At 42.3% G+C, this 12312-nt stretch overlaps 1 non-coding gene across 1 annotated transcript; it reads right to left on the bottom strand.

Annotated features, from left to right (window-relative positions):
• Positions 1-333: 333 nt before the first annotated feature.
• On the bottom strand, positions 334-469 carry LOC117797208. The gene has a single exon (XR_004622123.1). It is a non-coding gene; the product is annotated as a small nucleolar RNA SNORA44 (small nucleolar RNA).
• Positions 470-12312: the final 11843 nt, after the last annotated feature.

Raw genomic sequence — 12312 nt, 5'->3', positions numbered from 1 at the left:
TTTGGAAAAAATAAAACAGGTTTCTGTTGCAAAAAAATTTTTTTTCTCATCTTCCTACGGTCCAAGATAAGCCTTGTATGCAAGTTCTCTTTGCTTGTTAAATCTACCACCTCCCAACCTGGAGTGGCCTCCTGCTTCTTTCCGTCTCTCCCTGGCCTCTGAGCACAGAGGCAGATTTCAGATTTCACCGGGGAAACTCCAGGAGGTTGGTGAACCAACAGCATCTCTTGCCATCCCCCTGGAAGGAGTTCACCAAGATTTTCATAGTCTAGTCACTACACTTCAGTGCACAGAGTCAACATTAGCTATTTCTGAACTTGATCATTTCCATGAATATTTTTGACCTTTGCTCTAGCAGCTGCAGGTATGTATTACACCGACCTGTGTTGTCAAATTCTCTCAGGGTTGCTCTCGCATGCAGTTGGAGATCCCATGGCCATAACCCAACACAGCCTTTGGAAACATGCTGAAAACTGCTTTTTAAAAAAAATGTATCCTAACCATCACAGCTTGCCCCTAAAGGACTATAATCTTTTTCTTCTTAGGTCTTGACGGTTCCTATACCTCTTTTATGAAATATTGTATTTCATAAAATTTATTATTGCTTTTGTATTTCCTGCATCAAGCTGAAAGCTATTTGAGGCAAGATTTGTCTTACTCAACTTTTTTTTTTCTTGTCTTACTCATCTTTGTATGGTCTCTAACACTTAGCAAGTGATAAAAACTCTGGATATATGTGTTGAGATGAATTAAATGTCAAAATTTGGCATCAACAATATGAGTGATCCTGTCCTACATAATTGGTACAAAGTATCCACAATTGCATTCATTATACCATTCACATCTAGCAATCAAAGGCCTGTTCATTGCCATTTTTAATGGCTAATGTCACTAACACCCTCCCAGATACCTGTCTATCGCCCTCACCAATTCTCTCCATTAGCTATCTAGTTGTATTGTTTTTCCTTCTGCAGCTACTCTTCCCTCTTCTCATTTCTTCTGTCCTGCTATAGGTCTAGTATTTCCTAACAGGCTCTGTGGAAGACCCTCCTAATTTGTCTTGGTCCTCTCTGGTGAACCCTTCTCACTACCACTAGGGAAACATCCTTCATACTGTTAACCCTTTATTTCTCTTCCTCAAAAACTTCAAAACATGATCTCAGTTACCCAAAAGCTAAATGGCTTCTCCAAGGCCCTCTATTCTGATCTCAGCCAGGCCTAATTTCCAGCTAATCACCTCCCCCAGCCTCACCTTCAAGCAGGCCCTTCACCATTCTAGGTCTTCGCCCAGACAGTTCCCTAAAATTTCAAATGAAATTCAGATTTATGTAGAGTCAAGTTTAACAAAGAGTGACAGGGGTGTACCTGGAACTTCTTAAGCTATCAGCAGTCATGCATTTCTTTAGCTGTGAGAGTACAGAAGAACTAAAGCTGGGAGCCAAGACGCTCAACATCTCTCCTATGCTATATACCACGCAGGGATAAACTCCTCGAGAGCAAAGCAATGAATACACATTTTGACTCTGCAAGGCCGGGGATTTTTGTTCTGTTCTGTTCCCTGATCTCCGAAGTTCTTAGAACAGTTCCCATAGCAGAAACTAAATAAATACCTGCTAAATGGGGGAAAACATCATGAGGCATATTGTATATGGGAGAAATTGGGGTCAAGATGCATTTCATGTGTGCCCACTCGAAACCTGGCAGTGTGTGAACCCTGGGGACAACAATAGGCATCAGGAAACCATGTCCCACTCTTGAGGAGGTTAGAGGTCATGAAAGGAGGCTGGCATGGAAGGATTATTTGGAATAACTCCAGTGAGGAATCTTTGATGTTAGGCCTCTGTTTGCTCCATGGTCAAGGAAGAAATCAGCTGAATCTTCTATGGTCCCAGGCCCCTTCTTGTCTTAAACATGCTGTGTATATTTCCCAGGTGAAAAACCCTAGCAGCCTGGGCTGTGCCCTCTACTCCCTGGAGTACCTGGTGCCGTATCTTGCAACTAATTGTTGCTATTACCTGCTTTAGTCATTAAACTGACTGGGCTTTGATTGTCTAATTTCTTAAAACCGAAATAAAAGAAGAGGTAAAGAACAATACTTCTCTGAACATTCTATTAAGTAAAGGGTACCCCCAATAAATAAATCCTATGATGTGAGGCAACACAGAAAAGAACAGGCAGGAAAGCTTCCACGTTCAGACAATGACCCATGCTTCAGGCAATTTCTTAACAACCTTAAGCCTTGGCTTCCTTATATATATGCTTATGAATAACCATCCCGACCTCACAGGATTAGGAGAAACTAATCAGATAATAAATGTGAAATTATGGGGCACTTGCTCAACCGGTTAAGCATCTGCCTTCAGCTCAGGATCTCAGAGTCTCTTCTTTGGATCCCAATCTTAATAGTTAATCTCGGATAATTTAAGCATTTAATAGATGAGTACCTTTTCCCCCTGCCTCTTCATTTCCCTGGGAATCTGTGTAACGCTCCCATGTCCCATTGAAGTGCGAGGTGGTGGATACTAGAATCTTTATCAGGTTGAGTTAAAACAGCTGTGACTTAAAAGATTCAAGCCAAAGTAGATCTTCCCTGTTTTCAGGTAACTACCTCTAATTCCTACTTTGTGAAGAGTAAACCTAGCCATGAAATGCAGAGCACAGAAATAGCTTCCTTCTCAGAACTGACGGAAAGAAACAATTTACTCTAGTAACTCAATTATGTGTGGTATCTAGAAACATAATGCAAATTCTTAGCCACGATTTGGCCCACACAATCAGACCTACGGGTAAACTCCCACCAAAGGCACTACTTAACACCAGAGCTAGGCTGTAGAAATTTGAATGATATTAAAAACCTACTCCTTCATCCCATACCAGCAACAATGCTATACACAGTTGGTCCAGGAACTGACTTTTGAGAACTATTGGACTGGTCAGACCAGGACATAATCTTAGGCCTTACAGCAATCTTTCAAAAAAATGAAGCCACACTAAGTCTAAAAACTGCAATAAATAAAAATATACGGAGAGATAAAAAGCTTATTAATTATAAATATATAGAGATAAAAAGCTTATTTGGTGCAAACTTTTTAGCAGTTCTACCACACTTCTGATATCACTTGGGCAGAGAGTGTCCCTGCATTGTTTTGTAGATTATTAAAGTCATATTCTGAGCATATGGATTTTTCTTCAGGGAACTTGGCTTTCTCCCCCCTCTAGTCCCAGTGTCGGAGTCATTTTCAGCCCAACTCCGGTGAAATTTTAATTCTGGAGAGGCACACATCCGTCTGACCTGGGTGGACCTGGTGTTGTGGCCCCAGCGATGGCCATTCTTAACCTGGGGCAAGCCCAAAGAACTGGACTGTTTCCTAAACTGTGGGAGGGCTGTAAGCATGTGCTGGGGTCAGGTCCAAGGGCCCAGTTTAGCTCAAACTCCTAAGAACCCACAGGATCAGCTCTCCAGCGGTTTGGATCCTACATCTCCCGCCGGCTTCCCTGAGCAGCAGACTAAGTTGAACAGGTTTGTCTCCCACTGTTGTCCTCTCACTTTCTCCTATACATCTTGTCCTTGAGCCCGGGACGCATTCCTGAGTTGGTGTCAGCACTTACATGGCTTCTGCATGATCGAAAACTTCACAAGTAACAGGACAAAGTCGAACGTGTGGCGATAATCGTTCCCCAAGAGCAATATTCTGAAGATAGTGCAGGTGAAATTTTGGAGGAGTGGGTTTCTATCACTGAGGGAGTCAAGATAGAGGAGGCTTCACCACGGTTTTAAACAAAAGATCCCGTGGCAGTAGCAGAAAACCTCCCAGGCCAGGGCTTCTTTACCAAAGCTGGAGCAGATGGAAAGCATTACCTCGAACACGCCGAAGAAATCCCGTTCTTGTGATTAACCTTACCTGTGCCTCACCCTTGTCTCTCACCTCACCTGTACCTCTCACCTCAAGTTAAAAAGCTCTTTCACACATGGTATTCATTTGATCCCACGACAATTAAAAAACATCATGCTGGGATAACTGCCAAGTTATCCTGTTACTGCAGAGGAAACACCATCTCTAGAAGGTTCCCACTTTAGCCACGAAGAAACCCTTCCTGGATTAAGTCCTACTGTGCATCCCCTCTCCCTGTCCCTCCAGGCTTTTCCATATGCACCTTTTTATACATACCTATTCAGCCAAATCTTACATTCTTGGATTCATCATAATGTGTTACCCTCTTGCCCTCCGTGCCAGCAGCCTCCTGGTGCCACAAACATGAGTGAACCCTTCACCGCAGAAATTTATTCATCCTCTCCCAGGGTCCTCCATTGTCTAACCCAGTGCTGTCTGACAAAACATAAATGAGGAAGCCACATTTGTAATTTAAAAGTTTCTAGTAGCCACATTTTTTAAAAGTAAAAAGGAAGAACTGAAATTAATTTTTAGTATGGTAAAACGTACATAAAATTCACATTTTAACTATTTTCAGGTGTACAATTCAGAGGCATTGAGCGTATTCACAATGCTGTGCAAACATCACCGCTATCCATCTCCAGAACACTTTCATTATCCCAAACAGAAACAATATACCCATTTAATAGTCTTTCCCCAATTCCTCTGGCCCCAGGTAACCTTCATTCTTCTTTCTGTCTCTATGAATTTGCCTTAGGCACCTCATATACGTGGACTCAAGCAATGTTTGTCCTTTTGCCACAGGCTTATTTCATTTACTTCACTTTCGAGGTTCATCTATGTTGTAGCAAGTATCAAAATTTCATTCCTTCTTAAGGCTGAATAATATTCCAATATATATCCCATTTTGCTTATGAATTCATCTGTTGGTGGACCTTTGGGTGTGACCATCATTTGGCTATCTGCTGCTATGAACATTGGTGTACAAGTACGCATTTGAGTCCCTGCTTTCAATTCTTTAGGTATTACCTAGAATTACTCTAAAAATATATTTTACTTAACCCAATATATCCCAAATAGTACCATTTCAACATGTAATCCTTAGAGAAAAATGAGATCTTTTATAATCTTCTTTTGTATGAGGTCAAAATCCAGTTGAGATGATACATTTTCACCAAAATTCATCTGTATTTGGATTTCATAAAATTTATTTTAAAAAAAGTAGAATCCCATAGCCATGTTGTCCCAGATATACTTTAGGACATGTAAGTTAATTAAAATTAAACAGAATTTAAAATTCAGTTCCTCAGTCACATTGCAAATTCTCAATCCCCCAAGTGGCCAGTGGCTTCCATACTGAACAGGGAGGCTTTAACCGACAGGGTAGAAATGCTTCTCTCTGTCCCCTGCATCTGCTCCAGGCTACCTTCTCAGCCCGCCTCCCACTATTACCCAACATGGTTCTAGATGGACAGATTCTGAGCATTAATTCAAGAAATATTTATTGAGCACTGACAACATGCCAGCCATTGTGCTAACCACTGGATACAACAGGAAACAAAACCATGTTTGCATGGAGCCTAAAATAGGTGGGGCCAGAAGATATAAAAACAAGTAATTTCAGAAATAACTGTATCTTACAATTGTTATAAGCCCTGTGAGAAAAAATGGTGCGATGCCAGGACAGGCAGATAGCAAAGAGATAATCACACAAATAACAATATCTTAGAAAATTGTGATAAGTGCATGGGGAAACAATAGGATCTGATGAGAGTTATAACAATGGGTGTTATTGAGAAGGGGAGCTTCTCAAAAGAAGCAACTCAGAGCTGAGACAGAAGAACAAATGAGCTAGGAAAAGAGGTACAGAAAGGGGGCAGGGTAGTGAAGTGACGGGGCAGAGGGAACAGCATGTGTAAAAGGCCTGGGGTGAGAAAAAGTTTCATCTCTGAGAAACAGAGAGATGAAGAGTACGGCGCTTGTATAGACAGTGGGGCCCCGGGAGGATGGCAGGTAAGCAGAAACTGTTTCACGCAAGGCTTCACATCATAGGAAGGATTTACGATTTAGGATCAAGTGCAATGGGATGTTAAAGGATGTCGAGGGGTATTGGGTTAGCTTTTTTTTTTAGGCCATTCTGGCTGCTTGGTGAAGAAAAGTCCTGACTCTTCAGCTTGGAGCCTAAAGAGAACTTGTTTCCTTCTGCATTTTGACCTACATGCTTGGTAAGATCTCATCCATAATTCTTGCCTTGTATTTACCTATTGTCACTTTATGCGCTGCCTTCCTTTACTGTTATTCACACACTACCTCACTAACGCGCCTTAACCCAACTGTGATATTTCCAGTAGGCAGGAGAAGCTTCTTCCATCTTTGTGTACCCACAGACTAGAGCCTGGAGCAGATACACTCAGCCAATCTATTAAATCGGATTGAGTTAAAAGTCTGATCATAGCTTGCTACTTTCTACCAGCAAAAAGTATTCTGTGACCTAATTAACTCTGTCTTTAATCCAACTTTTCTGTACTGTGTTTGCCGCAAAGACTGAAGTCCCTGAACAAGACCCGGGCAGCCTTCCAGCATCCCTACTGGCAATACTTAATTACGAAAAGGGGTTTTGTTTCAGGTCAAACAAGGGTTGCAAAAGACATCAGCCCACAAGTGACCTAGCATTTCAGAACTTCAAGGAACTCTCCTTCCAGAAGCCTTCAAAGTTCTGGCATGAAAAGTATGCTCTTAACAGAGTTCTCCAGAAACAAACCCATCTCCAAGAGGTGCTTGCACTTGGCTAGATGCACTGTCTTTAGCTAAGGACTCCAAAAGCGTTAGATTCCTTTCCACCTTCCGCTTACTGTGGATTGAAATTTCATGATCTCAGGGAAAGAAATGTGGAAAGGGCCCAAACTTCGTAACTTACAAACCTGTGACCTTGGCCAGATTAATCTGGACCCTGTTTTGACATCTGAAAGGAGTGATAATACGTATCCCTACAGACTGCTTAGCAGAATTAAACGAGAAGTGAAAACATCTCGCAGCAGTTTGTGATCCAACTGCTCTCTGTGCCTTTAAGTGTTTTGGGGGCAGGGTGGTGGGGTGGGAGGGGGTGAGGGAGTGACTTTTGCCACCAATAGAAAAGCCATTAGGTATCCTCTGATCTTTCCTGGTGAATAAGACATTATGGAAGATAAAGCAGACGACGGGGGTGGGGGGGCGCCCATTTATGAAATACTCCAAAAGAAATATTTTCAATATCACAATTTATGAAGATACAACAAGTAAGTATAATTTTAGCCTCAACAGGAGCAATCTTTTGTTATACTTCACTCTCGGCAGTGGACACACGTTAACAAAATCTACACAACAAGCCGAATTTACGGATTATTTAAAAAAGAAAAAAAGACCAAAAGATGAGTAACGATTTAAAGCTTTTCTCCAGAGGCTTTTCCCCAGCACCAGACTTGGGCTGAGCTGCTCACAGACACATTTGCTTCCTGCCTCATCTCCCCCTTTTCTCCTACCCCACACAGTCGCACCCCGTCGCGCGTTTCGGGATGGGGAACGTAATACACGCCCATCTGGATGCTTGGGGCTGAATGTGAGGGGCTTGGGGACCCCCGGAGTCAAGGCCACTTTCCATTCTTCCCCCAAGGCCCCCGGCCATCCTCTTATCACAGGACTCCGTTGTCCGGACGGTACAACTGTCCGCTCCCTGGTTCAGAGCTTTCCCCACCCCAAGTCCCCGGCCGGGTCAGCGCCGGGACAAGGCCGGTCAATGCCCGGGAATAACCCGGCCTGGGCGCGAGCTCGGGGCAGGGAAGGAGCGAGCGCGCGCCTCGCGAGGCCCCGCCCCATCGCCAGATGCGGCGCTGTTGGTGCGCGGTGATTGGCGGGTGCGGCCGCGGGATGAATGGGGTGACCGCGGCGGGGGAGGGGGCGGGGACGCGGAGAGCGCGGCGGGGAAGAGCGGTGGAGGGGCACGGGGCGGTGGAGGGGCACGGGGCGGCGGCGGCACCGCCCTGTGCGGCGGGCGGCCAACGGTCCCCACGCCCAGCTAGTGGAGGAGGGGGGCCCCGTGGGTGGGCTCTGGTTCCCCGGGAGGGACGCGCGTGTTGGGGGCCCGGAAGTGATAGGGGCTCCAGAGGGCTGCGATCCAGACCAGGGACGTGGGGGGTGGGGAAGGGAGAAGCTGAGCTTGTCCCTCAGGCCACCGGCAAAGGGCGTCCCCGCTTCCTGAGAATCCCTCTTGGGTACTCCGAACGTTTTGTGCAAAGAGGGCCTTGCTCTCCGGAGTAAGAGCTATGGATGGAATCCTTGCCTGGACATCCCTGTCTGGACGCGCAGCTTTTTTCCATTCCTACACCAGTACCATTTTGTGACTTTTTATTTCACGTTCGGTCATTCAACAAATATCTATTGTGTACCTACTTAATGCCTGGCACACCTCAGTGCCAAGGCAGATTTGTTTCTAACATCCTGAAGTTTAAAGGCTAATTAGGCAGGTAGGACTACAAATAAGCAACCAAAACAATTACAGATTGTGCATAGTGCTGTGAACTCAGTATGAACTAGCGACTGAGGAAGGGGAAATGCAAAGAGGAGAGACTGATTTTACCCAGGATAATAGGAAAGACCTATCTGAAAAGGTGACTTCTAAGTTGAAACCTGAAAAAGGGGGAGGTGAGCAGTTTTAAGGAAAGAGTATAGATTTTGCAAAGGCCCTGCTGCTTCAATCTCCTTTTCTCATCCTCTGTAACATCTGAATTTTTATAGCACTTTTTATGCACTTCTTAAGGTATGTCACTTTTTACCAAGAATTGTGGTTTTATTATCTCAGTTCCTGGCACATAACAGGTCCCCAAAGAATATTCAGTAAATGTATACTTAGCATCCACTGATTTCCAGATATGCTACTAGGTGCCCAGGATAATTTAAAAAGTGAACTGAGCATTCGTGAGTATTTCCTGAATATGAATTTTGTATTTTTATGCTTGTCCTGTACATCCACTGTGACACCCCTTACCCCTGGTCTTTGGGAATTTTTCTTGACCACAAGGAAATTTTCCAGGCTTTCATGCTTTCAGAGCTTAATTGATCCATTAAACTAATTGGGCCTACCTATTAGCAAATGAAAGTACGGCGTGTTATTCTTCTTACATAATGTTTGTGTCTGTTTTTCTGTTTGTGTTTTATTAGTAACTAACCTGCAATGCCTTAATTCAAAGCAATAAATGAAATGAAAATTCGAAGGACTTGACTAGCCCCGAGTTGAAAAATGTTTATTGATGCTGGGCTGAGAATGTAGGTCCCTTCTCAGTAAGCCCTCATTCCATGGAGCACTACCTTGCTTTGTTTACAAAGTGGTCTGCCTTGATCTCCACCTCCTCCTTTCGAAATTTCACAACCTCCCCCATATGTGTAAATGTTTTCCTGTGATATGAGAAAAGCATATTGTGAAAGGCAACTAATTATAACAAAAATATTGACATAGTTATCAAAATACTAGGCATACGTTGATTGTTCCGGCAAGTAAATAAACTATTTCGATTATTCTCTGATTCTGTTTGAAAAAGTAAAACTATTGATTTATCTGTATCAGTTGTCTATTGCTTTGTAAAACCCCAAAACAGTGGCTTCAAATGACATTTTTTCTCTCAAAGTTTCTATAGGTGAAGAATTAGGGCATTGCTTACTTAGCTGGGTTTTACATTTCAGGGTTTCTCACAGTCTACAATTAAGATATTGATTGAACCCGGAGTCATCTCAAGGCTTTGCTAAGGAAGGAGGCACTTCTGAGTTCACGCATGTGGTCACTGGCAAGATTCAGTTCCTTGTGGACTGTCATACTGAGGACCTCGGTTCCTAGCTGTCTAATGGTCGAGGCCATACTTAATTTTTTGTTTTGTGAGCATCTCCAACATGGCACTTTTGCTTCATCAAAGTATGCAATCCCAAAAGCTGGGCACAGAGCGTAAAATAGCAGTCAGATCTTTCCTAACCTAATCTTAGAAGGTCATTCCATTATTTTTGCCATGTTCTTTCTGTCTGTTAGGAACACGTTATTAGGTCCAGCCCTTGGGTGTGAAGATCAGATGCCAGAGATCATTGGGAGCACTTGCAGAAGTTGCCAATCACAGAACACTTGGGTGGCTCAGTCGGTTAAGCCTTTGCCTTCAGCTCAGGTCATGATCCCAGGGTCCTGAGATCGAGTCCTGTATCTAGCTCCTTCTCAGCTGGGAGCCTGCTTCTCTTTCTGCCTACAGCTCCCTCTGCTTGTGATCTCTCTCTCTGACAAATATAATTTAAAAAAAAAAAAGTTCTAATCATATTATCAGAGCACATTAAGAGGATGAAATAAATTTGGGGCTCTAAAAGTCTTTCTTGCATACCGTGAAACAGCTTCCTATGTCTTATTTGCTGTCTTTATCATGAAGAAAGTAAATGGTCCTTCAAGAGTCTAGTTCAGTAAACTTTTATGCACACTAAATATCTGGCACAGCACAAACCTAGAAGAACAAAGATGATACATGACACATTTCTTGGCCTTGAGAAGATGTAAGCAAATAATTATAATATTAATATTATAAGTGATAAAAAAAAAAAAAAGGCCTGCACAGAGTGCTCAGATTATGGGGAGAATAGGAAAGAAACATTTTGTTCCAGGTCGCATTCAAGGAAGCAAAAGGGTGGGAGAGGTGGAGACAAAAAAAATCAAGAAAAGATTACATATAGTTTAAGACTATGTAGAAGTTAATCTTATTGGTCAGCAAAATGCAGAAGTAATGAAATACTTTTGTACCTTTTATTTCTAGACCTTAAATAGCCTAAAATTGCCTCAATTTTATGCATATAGGGTATCTGACAGCTTTTTACGTTTTATACCTGAGTTCATTTTATTGAGATACATCTGACTAGAGTGCAGTGTGTCATTTAATCATTCAGATTAGAAGACAATACTGTAATGCTCTTTAGCTGAAAGAGAATTGATTTAGTGAAACTAACCGTAGGGAATACACTTAAATTTGAAAAAAAAAAATGTGCTTCACAGATGCCAAGCAATAGTTTGCAAAAATAATTGAACTGCAACGCACGCTTGTAGATTTTCAGGTGAGTCTCATGTTGCATTCACTCCGGGCAAACCGTGAATGTGAGATTATGAAGAGAAATTGTACTACCAGTTTTTGACATGTAAGGGCATGTCTGATACTGTGTGCACAAAAGCAAGGCCTTTTATAATACATATAACCAAAATCTCACATGATCTTTAGCATGACTAAATCATATATGACTAATGATTGGAGAACCTGTTTTGTGAATGACAGAATAAGGACAAAGCATATTCCATATCATATGCCTAGTACCAAAATCATAAGGAGCAACTGCAGAACACACTGCTTAACCAGAACATATTCCTCAACAATGCACACCACATGGCTACTCTTGCCATGTTGCACATGAGTTTGGGCTAGAAGTTTGGTTATTGTCTGCTTTTGTCTACTCCCTAGGAATCTTTAGCACTTTAATATGTTATAAAATTTTTAAAAATCAAGTTATGAAAGTTGTGAAATAACCAGCAAAGTAAAAGACACATTGAGAATCTGTCCTGATTTAAAACGTGATCTTTAACATAGCTAAGCATTTGAAGAAGTTGAGAACTGAGATCTGAATTCAATCCTAATATTAAAAGTAAATCTATAGTATGTCAGTGTTAAGAGCTAAGTGGAAAAATTAAGCAGTGTAAAAAGGTTCCAGAATATGGGAGGCAAGGAGGGAGAAGTTGCAAATTTAGAGAGTTTAAGGACAACTCTATAGAAAGATGACATTTAGAGAGATCAAAATGGAGCAAAAGTGTAAGTCTTGAAGATTTCTGGGTGAGATTATACTGGGCATGGTGGAAGAGTAAGGATAAAGGCCCTGAGGCAAGTCTAGTGCTAAGGAGGTGATTGCGTGTAGAAGACAAAGTGACGTTAGAGGGTCAGAGAAATGGCACAGGTGCTAAGTCATGAAGCACCTTAGAAGCCATTGTAAGAGTTTTGATTTTTACTCTTAACTGAGATGAGAGGTTGATCAATGGTTTAAGTACACAAGTGATACCATCTGGCTTTGGTTTTAAGAGGATCACTCAGGCTGCTGGGTTGAGAATAGACTATAGGAGGCAAAAGCAGTAGCGGTCCAGGCTACTAGAAAATTCTAGACAACAGTTTATGGTAACTTAAACCAGTGGTTCTGGTAAAGTTGGGGAAAAGGAATAAGATTCTGGATATATTTTGAAGATCAAGTAGACAGAATTTAGCTGATGCATGTATGTAGAATGTCAGAGGAAGACAGAAGCTAAACATAACTAAGGTATTTGGCTTGAGAAACTGAACAAATAGAGTTGTCATTTACAAAGCTGGGGAATACCAAGGATTTGAGGGAAAAT

The sequence above is a fragment of the Ailuropoda melanoleuca genome, chromosome 19 (assembly GCF_002007445.2).
Source record: "Ailuropoda melanoleuca isolate Jingjing chromosome 19, ASM200744v2, whole genome shotgun sequence".
In the NCBI taxonomy this organism is placed as follows: domain Eukaryota; kingdom Metazoa; phylum Chordata; class Mammalia; order Carnivora; family Ursidae; genus Ailuropoda; species Ailuropoda melanoleuca.
The sequence above is the reverse complement of the archived record's forward strand: the minus strand, read 5'-3'. Positions and strand labels throughout refer to the sequence as shown.